Source organism: Copadichromis virginalis, linkage group LG7 (assembly GCF_057382275.1).
Source record: "Copadichromis virginalis isolate Kocher_CV1m ecotype Utaka linkage group LG7, C_Virginalis_male_GT1.1, whole genome shotgun sequence".
Taxonomy (NCBI): domain Eukaryota; kingdom Metazoa; phylum Chordata; class Actinopteri; order Cichliformes; family Cichlidae; genus Copadichromis; species Copadichromis virginalis.
This window is the reverse complement of record NC_140624.1, coordinates 10,272,589-10,285,974: the sequence shown is the minus strand read 5'-3', so window position 1 is coordinate 10,285,974 and position 13,386 is coordinate 10,272,589. Positions and strand designations below refer to the sequence as shown.

The 13,386-nt window shown below is 38.6% G+C and overlaps 1 long non-coding RNA gene across 1 annotated transcript; it reads right to left on the bottom strand.

Annotated features, from left to right (window-relative positions):
* Positions 1-11,675: 11,675 nt before the first annotated feature.
* On the bottom strand, positions 11,676-12,714 carry LOC146704480 (uncharacterized). Its single transcript, XR_014921663.1, has 3 exons — positions 12,652-12,714; positions 11,954-11,991; positions 11,676-11,785 (listed from the first exon to the last, which is right to left on the bottom strand). It is a non-coding gene; the product is annotated as an uncharacterized LOC146704480 (long non-coding RNA).
* Between the last annotated feature and the right edge of the window lie 672 nt (positions 12,715-13,386).

The window sequence follows — 13,386 nt, the reverse complement described above, 5'->3', positions numbered from 1 at the left end:
AAAGGCTATGGATAAAGATTGGTTGGCTCAACAAAGTTATGGCAAACCATCAGATAAGTCAAAAAGGAAAAGGAGGAGCAAGCAAGGAGGAGGTCTGCTGACCTGAATGAAGAATATCATCTGGAAATGAGGAACTGCTGGACCTGACCAACATATAGTCAGCCAAACAGCTGAGATTATATTCCTTCATAAGTAAAAGCTGGGATCCTTCACATTAAATGTAGCCATATGAGGTGGTTCAGTCACCTCATCAGAATACAGATTGGGTGACTTCCTCTAGTTTGAGCACTTCCGGGCATCCAGGTGAACTTCGAAATGACTAGAGATGACATATTTCACCTGGCTTGGGAATGCCTTGGGGTTCCTAGGAGGAAATAGAAAACATTGCTGGGAATAGAGACATTCAGTTTAATTTGGTTTGCCTGCTGCCACCATGGCTGACTCCAGATAAGTGGTAGAAAGTTAATGGATAGACAGTGGTACTTAATCTAAAGAAAAACATCTTTACCAGTGCTGAATATTTTTTAACACAAATAATTGGATATACAGTTTTATCAGTTATCATTACTGTGGGTATTTTTCCTCTCTCCTTGTCTATCAAAGAAGAATTAGCCATTCCCTGGGAAATGATGCATGTTTCATATGACTGTCCACACTGACAGATGTTCTGGCCCCCCAGGGGCATGGGATGCTCAAGAGCCAGAGGCCATTTATGGGAAACCAGAACACAGAGTGAATGTAAATCAGAACTAAAATAGCAGCTTCCCAACAATGCCAGTATTACTGAAACTTCGTCTTTGTAACTCCACACACATCTTGCACTTATTTTGCATTTTCTTACATATTGTTCCTCTGGTTTCATCTTTTGACAGGCAAAAGAGCAGACTTATTGTGTAATGGGTGTGTTTAGTCTATTTCACTCTATATCCGGAGCCTTATGGGCAAAGACAGAAAATTCAGCTTCCCCTTCTCAGGAGCTTATTGCTCTTGATTCATATTTGCATTGGAAAATTTGAGGGATCACAACACATTAGTAGACAGTGAAATAGGAAAGCATCCTCAGAGAGAGTTTTATATGTGCAGGGTAACTGAATATGTATGTGCAATTTTTATGAAAGCATGCTTCAAAGCCAGACGGGGGATTGAATTTAATCAAGTGAGACTTCTTCCTTTGCTCTGCTTGACAACACTGGGATTGAATAAATTGTAACCTGTACTACATGCTACACATGGCATGTCCATATTCTGTTCTACCCTGACCCAGCAAGCACTTGGTATAAGTTGTGTTGAGCTTTAAGCCAATGTACACTTGAATATTAGCCATTTACTTTGTGTAAATGGATGTGTCGCATTGAATTAAGCACCTTCTTTAATTTCATCCCATTCCCATCAGGGTTCCCAAAGCACACTGCAATTTTCTTTTGATCACTTGTCTGTGACAGTGCACATCAGTGTGTGCACGTTTGTGCACGTGTGTGCGTGCACACTTGCATTTTGCTTGCTATGCATGTGTATTCTTGGATGAATTCCCTCCATCATTATCCCATAAATACAAAAGCACATCACAGACAAATCAAATGCACCCATCCAAACCTGAGTGAATGATGGATTGCACCAATATTTAAAGTCACTGATATAATGCTCCTTTTGACCTCTCTTACCTCTTGTTGTACAAGCACAACCACCACTTATCTCAACCTGCCATCCAGAAAATCTAATTCTGTATCTGTCAACAGCCCCAATCCCACCCCCAAAGCACACAGAATTATTGCGTTAGATGCATCGTAGTTTAATATATACATAAATATTTCAGGGATAGATCCTTGAATGACTTTTGAATCACTCTGTAAATAAATTATCCATTCGCTTCTCACCCTTAAGATCCCAGCCTCTCACCAGACTTTTTTACTTTTCTTGTAAATATGTTCTACTTTGTTTTGTTGCTTGCCTTTGAAGTAAAATGTTAAAGTCAGCGGCTGTATACATCCTCCCCATAGTTTTAGTGAGGCAAGGGCTGAAGCAGGCACTATGTTCCATTTTTTTAACCTTGAAATCAATCATCCATCCATAAAGAAGTCATCCTTAGCTATACTTTTTATGACATAAGATACATTTTATTAGTCTCGCAAAGCCAGACCACTTGCCTCAATCACTGTGGTCTGGGAGCACTCAGTATGCATTCGCTATGCACAGAAAACTGACCGAGAGAGAAAGAATCACAATATTGCAAGTTCAGATGTCTGGAAGGATAGCTTTAGCCATATACTGCCTAATACTGCCATATACAGTTTTTCAAAGTGTGCAAGGTAAACTTTATATGTATTATTGAAAACAAGCCTGGCTTTTTTCTCATTTTAGTCTAAAAAGCTCATAAGAATAAGGCTGACTTTTCAGCTAGGCAACAATAGAGATAATTGTCATTTCCCTTTTCTTTAAACAAGCTTTAAACCCCTGTTGGTACTTTTTGGAATGGGCACTTCCATCATAAATTTTAAACTAGAAAAACACAACAGCTGTTTCACATTATCCAAGAAAAAAGAATGCTTGCTACAAAGTCAGCCTTAATATATATATATATATATATATATATATATCAAGGTAATAGCAGGAAAAGCAAATAATTGTACCCACCACAATCACACACACACAGACGAAAACATCTTTATGCTACCTGCACTCCTTCGTGGCGCTGAAGAATTTTAAAATATTATTACTGCTATAGTTAAATAAATAGCCACTATATTGCCACCAATTATTTATTATTAGCTGACAGTAACAAGCGGTGGAGGAGTTGTTCAATTCCTTTAGGAAAAGAAACTATAAAACACTATGAAAAGAACTCAGTATACATCAAGTTTTATTATTGGATAATTTTTCATATAGTCTCAAAATTAAAACTAATTATTCTGTGCAAAAGATGTTCACCATCAGCATTTATTTGATTAACATTATTACTGCATATGTTTAAGGCTGAGCTACATCTATTTAATGTCCAGCATAATAGCCTATAAATCATATGTCTGTAATGGCTATCCTGTGAGCACCTGTGAGTATCTCTGAAAAAAGGTATTTTAAGTACATCAATGAAAAAATCAGCTGAATTAAAAAGCTTGAGCAGTGTGTGACATGATTGACTGCCAATATTCACACGTGGGGATTAAAGATATTCTATGGATATTCTAATCATTAACCAAGTGATTTCACTGTTTACAGGAGATGGACATGCCCATAAAATAGAAACCGCTAGTTTCCTATGAAACAAACAGAGCATTCAGCAATAATGGTAGTAATTAAAGGATGGATCCAAACAGGTGAGTACTGTCTGAGGTAAAAAGTGAGAAATCTCTTTACTTTGGTACTTTTAATTTATGCCTATTTTTTAGATTTGACAAAGCAATCGCTGCTTTGTCAAATCCTACCTTTACTAAGTAGTGTAAAGGTACACTACTTACCTTTACTGAGTAGTGTGAATGTTTCTTACAGACAAAAACTTCAAGTGACAGCCTAATCTCCACACATAGATCATGACAGCAAATGTCAAACTACATGTGTGTCCCAAATTGCATTTGCAGTGGAAATTAAAATGCCTGGGTGAATTAATAATTTATTTTAAGAACTTGGACATCCATTCTGCATTTGACATTTGACACATCCTTCTTTAATCACAGCTCTTATCTCCAGCTTGTCAAAAGTAGGAATCATGTTAATTATATTTGATGAAGATGCTATCCCTTTGGAGTGTTCTCGGTAATCCTTCACAGATAAGACTCTTACTGTCTTCTATAAAGGGGTGCCATCTTGAATCCCAAGGCTCTAAGCACAAGTTAGACTGCTGATGACAGAGACTGGGTTTTCATGGGATTTTAAGGGGGAAGCTGGTAAGCCACTTACATCCCACAAGTCTGAACATGAGGAGGGCTGCCAATTGCTCACCATTTAGATTTCCAAGAGCTGATTGCTGAGCTTCTGTGAAGTGTTGTGTCACAGATTTTAGTTTAAAAGTGCTATACACAAACTCGAGAGAAACACACGCACACACATACACACACAAACAAATACAAACCATCTGGCAAACTGCCACAAACCATGTAATTGCACGGTTGTGTGACTTCTGCATCCTGCAAACCAGCAGGATGCTTTTGTTTTTCTTTTTAGAGTTTCTGAACTGTTGCAGAGGTTACAAAAGGTTTTCTACAAGTAACTGTTTGTAGTAATGAAGCCTACTTAACAGCTGTCAGTATAGTTATAAGTTACTTCATTTGAGGGTTGCAGAAGACAGAAAAGGTAGTTTCATAATCACAAGTATAAAGTATAATATCTGAGTTCAGTGTATTTGTATCACACATTAGGGACAGATTAATAATAGTTAAATTCCTTTTTTTTTCACTTTGAGGGTCATAGTATCTGCTGGTTCGTTATCACCCTATCATGGGTCACCGGGAAGCTACGAGGTAATGTTTCTCCCGCAATAAAGCCTCTAGGATGTAAGGTAAATCAGCCAAGGTTAATAGTCATAGGTGGTAATGAGAAAACATACTAGACAATGTGTGCGAGTAAATGTATGTATGTCGCGGTTGGTCAAGCCCCTGTAGTAAGCCACAGGACAATGAGATGCCCTCAGAATGCTGAAGTCATTAATCAACAGCTTATTATTGAACTGCACTGGGACATTTACACACTCAGATGTAAATGTGTACACATGGGTATTCAAGCCAACCATGCACACAGTTATCATAAAAAGACAATGGTGAAGCAGCAGTATCTGTAGGGGTAGAGACACAGAAGGAAGTAAAAAAAGAAAAACAAAAAAGAGAAAGTTATACGTACACTTTATGTGCCCGTTAATCGTCACTAAACCTGACAATTATTTTCCATTTGATTTGCCATTCAGTGAATTTGAGCTGCACCTCAGCAGGCCATTTAATGTTGCCTCATGAATCTATTTATGACAATGTTAAACCAGAAACGCAATGAGTTTCACTCTTGAAACAGTCACCTCTTCAGCTTTAGCTAATTAACATGCTGCATAATTATCATTTAATATTTATCATTTAAATGTCAACTGTCAGGGCTGCAGGTGTTTTTGGATTACATGGGCTCGGTTGGTGCATATGCATTTCAGTGTGTGCATGTGTGGTCAAAATACATCATTATGCACCACCTGTTGGGGCAAGAGGTAGCAATGTGTGGCCTGTCACTCATCACTGGGCCATTTGGCTGATGAGAATGGATGGGAAATGGAAATGTCCTGACAGTCAGTCATTCCATGATAAACGCTTGAAGAATTACTCAGTATGTGAATGATTTTACTGAACAGCCTCTATTCACCCCATTACATGAAGACAATACCTTTTCCAGGGTTTTTTTCCCATTTCCCTTTTCAAGGGCAAAATCATATTTATCCTTTAAGCATAGTTTCAAGAAACAGTGTTCTTCATGCCTACTCTGTCCTGCCTCAATGCATTCCTAACCCCGTTTCCAATTTTTCAAGCAAAACATTACCATCAATCAACCGCACACACATCTGTCCCCACTATCTTAGAAAGGTGTCACAAAAAGCTTTTGCCTGTTAGTGTGGGATGGAATCTCTTTGTTCCGTACAAGACAAAGATTTATAACAATTCACAGTCCGTCAGCACCAACTCCTCCTCCCCATCCACATACTTTATGCACCATCACCATCTGTGTCAGTCTGAAATGAAGAGAGTTGACTCGCCACTGATCTGTTGTGTCCAGTCTAAATCTGCGTCCAGCATGCTGGCCTCACTGAGCGTCTGTGGACATATGTGTGTGTGGGGGTGTGTGTGCAAGCTTTCATGTGTGCCAGTTCTGCGGCAGTGCCAGCACATGCCATGCATCATGAAAGAATGGAGGGCTGTATCTCTGCTGCCTCACACAGGACAAAGGATGCAACTGCAGGCTGCAGTTTCACGTCATCCACCACATCTAAAACGTGGAGTAAATTTTGCACAAGCAGTTCTCCAGTGTCCTTCCCACGTCCCTCAGGAAAGCTGATAACAGTGCTAGGGCTCCAGCTGTGTCTTCACTTATGTGTCCCATAAACACACAGAAGTGCCCATGCATACACACACGCACGCACACACACACTCACACGTCCCTTTGATTCCCTGCTGAGAAGGTGGAGAATGAGTGGATATCACTGACATTTTCTCTCCAGGCAGTCCCAGTCAGGTCACTGCTGTAATGCGCATATGGATAGAAAAGGGGGTAAGTAAAAAAAATGACAGCTGGGACGGCAATGTTAAGTACTTAAACTTAAAAGCATAACTCTTGCATCATACACTCAACTCAGCTGGAATAAATCATTAACCACTGATAAATGATAATATGATACCAGAAAAAAACATAAATCAACATCTAAAGAAGTACTATGGTAAGTTATCATAAGGCCTTTAATTCTACTTCCCATAGAACTAAGGGTTAGTGAGATCAGGTGAGTTTGCATTGGAGCCAGCTAAATAATCAATTTAGCAATGCTATTAAAGAAATCCCCATTGCCGTGATGAAGTGCTGTGAATAAACTACTCTGACTGACCATTATGCCAGTGCAATATCTGCTAAGGTCCATGCTGTAGCTCAGTGGCACTTCCAATTCAGTGCATGATCAAAGGCATCCGGAAGATAATTTACTATAAATTATAAATTTGTGCTATGATTATAAGCACATTAATGCAGATTGGATCAATAAAACATGCATGTTGTGCCCATTAATTGCTCCTACATGCTCTTTGGGCCAACTCTGCTATGACACACATTATGACACATCACATCAGTCTGTCATGAAATCACCCACTCTTCTCTGGGTGCAACGAACTGTTCTACTGTGTAGCTTGGCTTATAAGCCACTAATAACTACATGATCAGAAATATTTGAGAAATGTTTCATTTAGTGTGTGAGCTCACCTTAAACCCAAACCAGGTAAATTACCGTTAGGAAGGTGAGAGTGCCCTTGAATATGTTCTGTACCAGAAAAAGATCTGAGATCCTAAAAGATATGAAAACTTCTGGTGTAAATAATATAGTGAGTAGAGTCGTTCAACATGCTGAACTGCTGGAGAAGCCCTATTTCTTAGCAGGAAAAATGAAATAGTTCAAGGCAGCTGGTCTTTTTGACTAGTTATAGAAGGAAGCTTGAGCAAAAAGAAATCTTGAGATAAGGCATAAATCTTCACAGAAAATGACCTGCCCAAAAAAGCTGATCTTAGATCATTATAGTGTACTTACATAGCTGGTAAACAATGCAGCTAAGATGAATTCAGACCTATCATAGTGTAATCCTGCTGGATTACACACCCATTTACCACAAATCCTTTATGTCTTGCCTTTTCAAAGTAGCGGATTCACCTCCAGTATTTTCCTCCCTGTGCACCAGGAGCTCTTTGTTGGTTCCTGACGATCCCCAGTGACATGATCTATTCCATATCTCAGCACACAAATTACAGATTTTTATTTTTTGTTTTTGGTAGCGTTTGCGTGCATTTCATTCTGTCTGTAAACCTGATTGCTCGAAAAGTGTCTAATGAATTCTAATAAAACTTTGCAGACGTGTAGATGTGTGTTAACTGTTCATTATCCATCAATGTCTTCAAGAACAACTTAATAATTTATTGGTTGAAATTTGACCGAAAAAATTAAAACTATGATTCTTACAAATGTGGTGTGTATTGTCAAGAAGTAGAAAGTACAGTATAAAGGTTTAAAATATCATGTCACGTTTGACCTCTGACCTCTCCTTCAAGGCCAATACATTGATTAGTCCTATATATGGCTACTTAAAACTAAATTTTTATTGCAATTGCTTGTATGTAAACCATATAGGCATATAAAGAATAATACATGGTGATTCTAAATATCGCATTATTTTTGACCTTTGACCTCTTCTTCAAGGTCAAATAAGGTCTAACTTTCATAAAATGACTTGTATCTCTAAAACTATGCTTAAAATTGTACTACCTTTGTTTATATTGGCATCATTTAAGAAATAAATGTCATGCTACATCTGATCTCTGACTTTTACATTTCACATCTGCCTTACATAAGTTGATGTGCTAACGAAAGTCTTGTCAACAGAAAGAGAATGAAAGGCCTACTTAGTTAGAAATATACTGTATTATAATATTATCTAATATGCTCAAGTTATTCATGTCCAGTTATTTACAAATAAATACCTATTATCCATCACTCAAGATCTGTCACGCTTTCCTTATCTGGTTTTACTGCACTACAAACCTCTTTAAAGAAGAACAAAGATGACAAAATGTATATATGTATATACAAAATAATATTCCCTTAAAAATAAATACTGCCCATAGAGTCCAACCCACGGATCTATTACACGCTTTGCCATAATGCTGGGCTGGAAAGTAAGTGTAGTTTTCTTGTCGTTATTTCTTGTTTGCCTGGCCGTCTTTCGTTCTTCTTGTTTGGATCCTGTTTTTGACCTTAAACATCTACTTGAACATTACACATCTTATTGCTTTGTAAACAATAGTATGACTTTATAAAAATGGATTGGGCTCTTTTCTACCGCTCCAGGCGTTCTTTGTTTTCCATTTATTTCATACAGTATGAACAACAGCTGAAGCTTTCTTGAGTCGAATCCATTATGCTTGAAGGCTGTTTTTGTTTTGGGTTTGTTTTGTTTTTTTGTCAAAGTTACACTGTAATAGTGCTGCAAGATAATGACCCGCTGCCTATAATTAATAACTGCAGCACTGAGTGAATTCATGACAAAAACCATACAAGCAACGGGGAACATATACGTAAAAAAATATATTTGAAGTGCTGTCTATACAACAATAAAATAGTTCTTCAAATTATGTTACAGGAAACGCCACAGTCTATTTGTTGAGATATTGATCAAATTTCAATTTCGAAGAGTTTAACAGCAGGGAAATAAATTATGCACTCCACCAAACATAGTATTGCTACAAATACCAAAGCATGGACAAAATCAGTACAAATATTTGATCTCCACATATAGTTTCTGGGGAGCAATACTGCTGACAGTCATATAGAGCTTTCCTTCTATTAATATGTGCAGGCATATTCTCAGTAGATTTACAGCAAAACAAACAAACAGTGTTGATAGAATATCAATCTCCTTTTTCCTTCTCCAGTGACTGTCCTTTGGGTATTCTAGCCGAGTTTGCTGTTTTGTTTGTTCACTTTTGTTTTTTAGGCCAGCATTTCATCATTTCATCATTTCATCATCCATCATGCTACAAGGCAGGATATAAAATCATTCCATCGACTGTGTGACAAAGAGCTTCATTCTTTTGCCTCTGAATGATGCAACTTTATCAATATTTACCAAACAGTGGGACGCTGAGTGCTTATACAAGCGGTGATCTATGATATTTCTATAATATTGCTGAGAAGTGAATTATGCTTCCTCGGTGGGTCCTGTTTTTCTCCCCTGCTCAGTAGGTAAGCAATGCAGATACTTCAGACAGCACCCTGATGCTAAAGACAAACCCTGACTGGGTCTTTCTCTCGTATACTTTGTCTCTAGTAATTAGTGGAGTGATCGTGCTGGATGTCCACATTCTACACCACTGAATAGCTTTTCTACTAATTCATTCACTGAACATGCAGCTCATTTAGACTACTCTTGCTTTTATTAATTGGACTTGGAGCTGATCTGGATTCTACTGAGCCGATCTGTTCGCAGCTACTTTGTCAATCTAGCCTATAAGTGCCTAAAGAAAGAGTAATTGAGCTGTTGATTTTCCTTATCATATTCAGAATTGGTAAAAGGCTAAGACTAACAGATGGTAGCCGTATTAGCTGTATGCTCTATGCAACCGTACTTACAATTAGTTGATGTTTAAGCTAAAATCCTAATTGTGCAAAGACGGTGACGTTGCAAATATTCTGCTGTTAAGCCAGAGTCACATTAAAGAAGAAACATAAAGGTGTTGTGCTGCGCATTACTCATTAGCTCTTTGTGGTGCTCTTCAGTACAGGACTCTTTGAACCCCCTCTGTCCTTGGTGCACCGCTGACATCTGCACATTAGCACTGAAGCAACACACACAGAAATAGAAGAGGCAAACAAAGGACATTTTTCAGCCAAATATACTGAATAACCCTTTTAGACTGACAGTATTTATCATTTTAGCATGCTAAGCTGGATCCAACGAAAACTGAAGAATTTTGACTGTGGTCAAGGTGAATGATCAATAGGTAAGTTTAATCAGTTTACTAGATGTCCAGATATTTCACTAGATAGCACTTTAAACCTCCTCAAGGTGCTACAGAGCAAGGTCAAGAGATAACCAGCATATGCAGCTAATGCAATTCTGAGTTGTAAAAATATTTTAACCACACTCGTCGTCATAGAAATCCACTGGCCCGTATTGTTAGTGGGGCTACAAAGACATACATCCTCATGCCCAGCTTTTCTGTTGACATTAACGGGGCAGTTTGAGTATTACAGCAGCTTATTTGCTGTTTATTGGCCTGACTATGAATAACAAGGAGTATAAGGGCATCATTGTCTCAGTAGTTAATAGTTATAGGATCTGCTGATATTCCCTTCCAGGAAGATATAGAGGGACAACAATAATTTGGATCAACCCTGAAATAGGTTCACTCACATATCTATTAACAGTCACAGAGATATTTAAAATGCAGTAGCTATGCATCAAGCCAAGTGAATTAAATATTGTGCATGCGAGGTATGTGCAGTAAAATGTGTATATAAATTTTTCGCTCCCCTTGGTAGCTTGTAGCAGTTTAAGCCAGACAGTTATGCTCACCATGCCAGTTGATAGCTGACCAAATGAAACACGTGTCAGCAAGGTGGTTAAATTAGTCTTCCAAATTTTCCTTCTTCTCCTGCAGTTTCTGGCTGCACTCTTGTTAATCTATCCACCAACCCAGCTTCCTCTCCTTTAATCAATATTGTAGGATCATAGGGCTCTGCAGAGCTGTGTGCTGAATTTATGCATATGTTGGAGTATCTTATGTGTAAGTCTTCTGGAAGCTCTTCTATATATGCGGCAGGGTGTTTGACAGTGTTCCCCTATGAATCCTCAGCGTGCTGCCTGCTGTCCTGTAGGGAGCAACACAGTGAGCCAAACAGGTACCACCAAAGGCAAATGTAAAGCCACTTATGCACGGCTGTCCCTAAGCGAACATACATCTGGGAATGTACCTTTGAATTTCAAACCAGATACGCTCCTATGTGGCTCGGTGTGTATTTGTGTCTGTCTATTGCGTGTACACAATGCAGGCTCAGCAGATTCCAGCCTTCACAGACTATTGGCTTGTTCAACAGTATTACTCTCCTCTTTAATATCTTCAGTTAATGTGAGTCTCTGGCTAATTGAAAATGAACAAGTCTATGCCTCCCTGCAGCGCTTTTATAAGATGTTAAAGAGACACACACCCTTTCTGATGCAGGACAAACATCAGATGGCTTCGACTGTATGCAAGAAATAGCTTGCTCTTGGTGAATAAATCAATAAATTCTTTAGAGCAGAGGCACTCCACCAGGTGAAGCTGTGGTACCATTATTTCTTGCCAAGAGGGAACAGCTGATAAATCAAGAATATGTGGAGATAAAAACCACATATAAAGCCAGTGCAGAGCGTGTGTCTCCGGTGGCAGTGATTTACAGCAAGCTGAGCTAAACTGCTTACCGTCAGGAGCTGTAATGGATGCCAGCGTCTGCTCTTAATTTCTCTGGCTGGGGATAGATATTGCTGCTGTTATTTTCTCCCAGGGCGATTTCACTGATGTCTCCCAAGGTACCCTACTGTGTTATATTTAAGACATATGGGAGCAAAATGGTGCAATTAAAAATGTGCAGAAAACCTCTGAAATTGATCGCTAAGATAGTAAAGTTTTGGTTTCAATAAGCACAGAAATATATATGTAAATATTAATATTTTTTTTTTTTATTTAATTTTTTTTAAAAACATACCTATTGTTTCCCCTTTCTGTGGATGTCACGATGAGTCCCTAGAGCCAGGATAAGAAGAGACGAGCATTAGCGAGAGATGAGCTGGAAAATTTAAAGAGTGGGGAAAAATGGGTTTCGTTAATGATCAAAGTTGTAATTAGTGTGTTGGGGTAAATCAGTGTGAGCATCTATGTGAAAAGTGACTAGGAAAAAAAACGTCCCTGCGTGTTTCACTGTCTTCACACGCAAATATTACTGTGAGCGGTTGCAAACATATTAAAAAAAAAAGGTCTATATTTAGTGTTGGTGCTGCAGCTTTCTGCCATCCCGATATGATAATCTGAAAAGCTGATGAATTTCAGAGCCGCAGTGATCATGCATATTCATGAAAAGTTATTTACAACTTGCAGGGGTTCTTGCATTTGGCAGTTCATCATGTGAAAGGCTTACATAAGCCAAATTATACCATACCATATAGACGTTCTGCAACAGGTTGGCCTTCAGATAGTGATCCCTTCTGCCATCTGCTGTTTATTGAGCCAATTGCAGCTTCTTAAATATCACTTTCAAACCGTTCAGTTATCTTTGCACTGTTTCCATTGTCTACAGATCGTTGCTTGCAAAACTATACACATCATTCATTTTCTCTATAGAAAAGGATATATATGACATGTGTAAATGGATTTTACAATTGTAATTTCATCCAAAAATTTACTCACTATTTAATTTTTCTTCCACTGGACGAGCTGGAAAGTAATCAAGCACGATCGTGTCTCCACCCCACCATTTCCAGCACACGAAATCCTAGTGTAGTACCAAACTACACCAGCAGGTTTACAAGTGAGAAGGCCCTCTACAGTATCTCTACCTGTGCTTCTAGGATGATGCAACCATGGTTTCTATTTAATGCAGGTCTGTTAAATAACCAGTAGATGGCATCAGTAGTTTAAGATTAACACTTGTGGGCTCAGTGTAGCCGGTCAATTCTGCACGACTACTCCAAATTATGCTTTTCTTTTTTAGCAAAAACACTGATCCAGTGGCGCAAATATTCAGTCGGTTGATTAGAATGTCAGCATTAATATCTATAAATGAAAGCTGATCGCTGTAGCAGGCGTATTATTTGCTTGTCCCTTAGGAAGCGAGGAGGAAATACTATGAGCGGCCTACTTCACCTAAAACTGCTAACGTGAAAAGTAAAAACAGTGAGGGAAAAGATCTGGTCCGCCTGCAGCAGCTGTACCAGAACAGACAGATATGTCATTAAAGACACTTTTCATATAAAATTGTAACAAAGAAACTGCAGAAATCTCTCTCTAATGTAGTTTTGTGTCGTATTTAACCTCTGCTCTATCAACGAGGCTTAAAGGGACAAACAATAAAATTATGCTCTAGTAGCCAGCTGGCATACTTCTAGCTCACCGAGACCGAGATGGACACTGCTAAAATGGCAT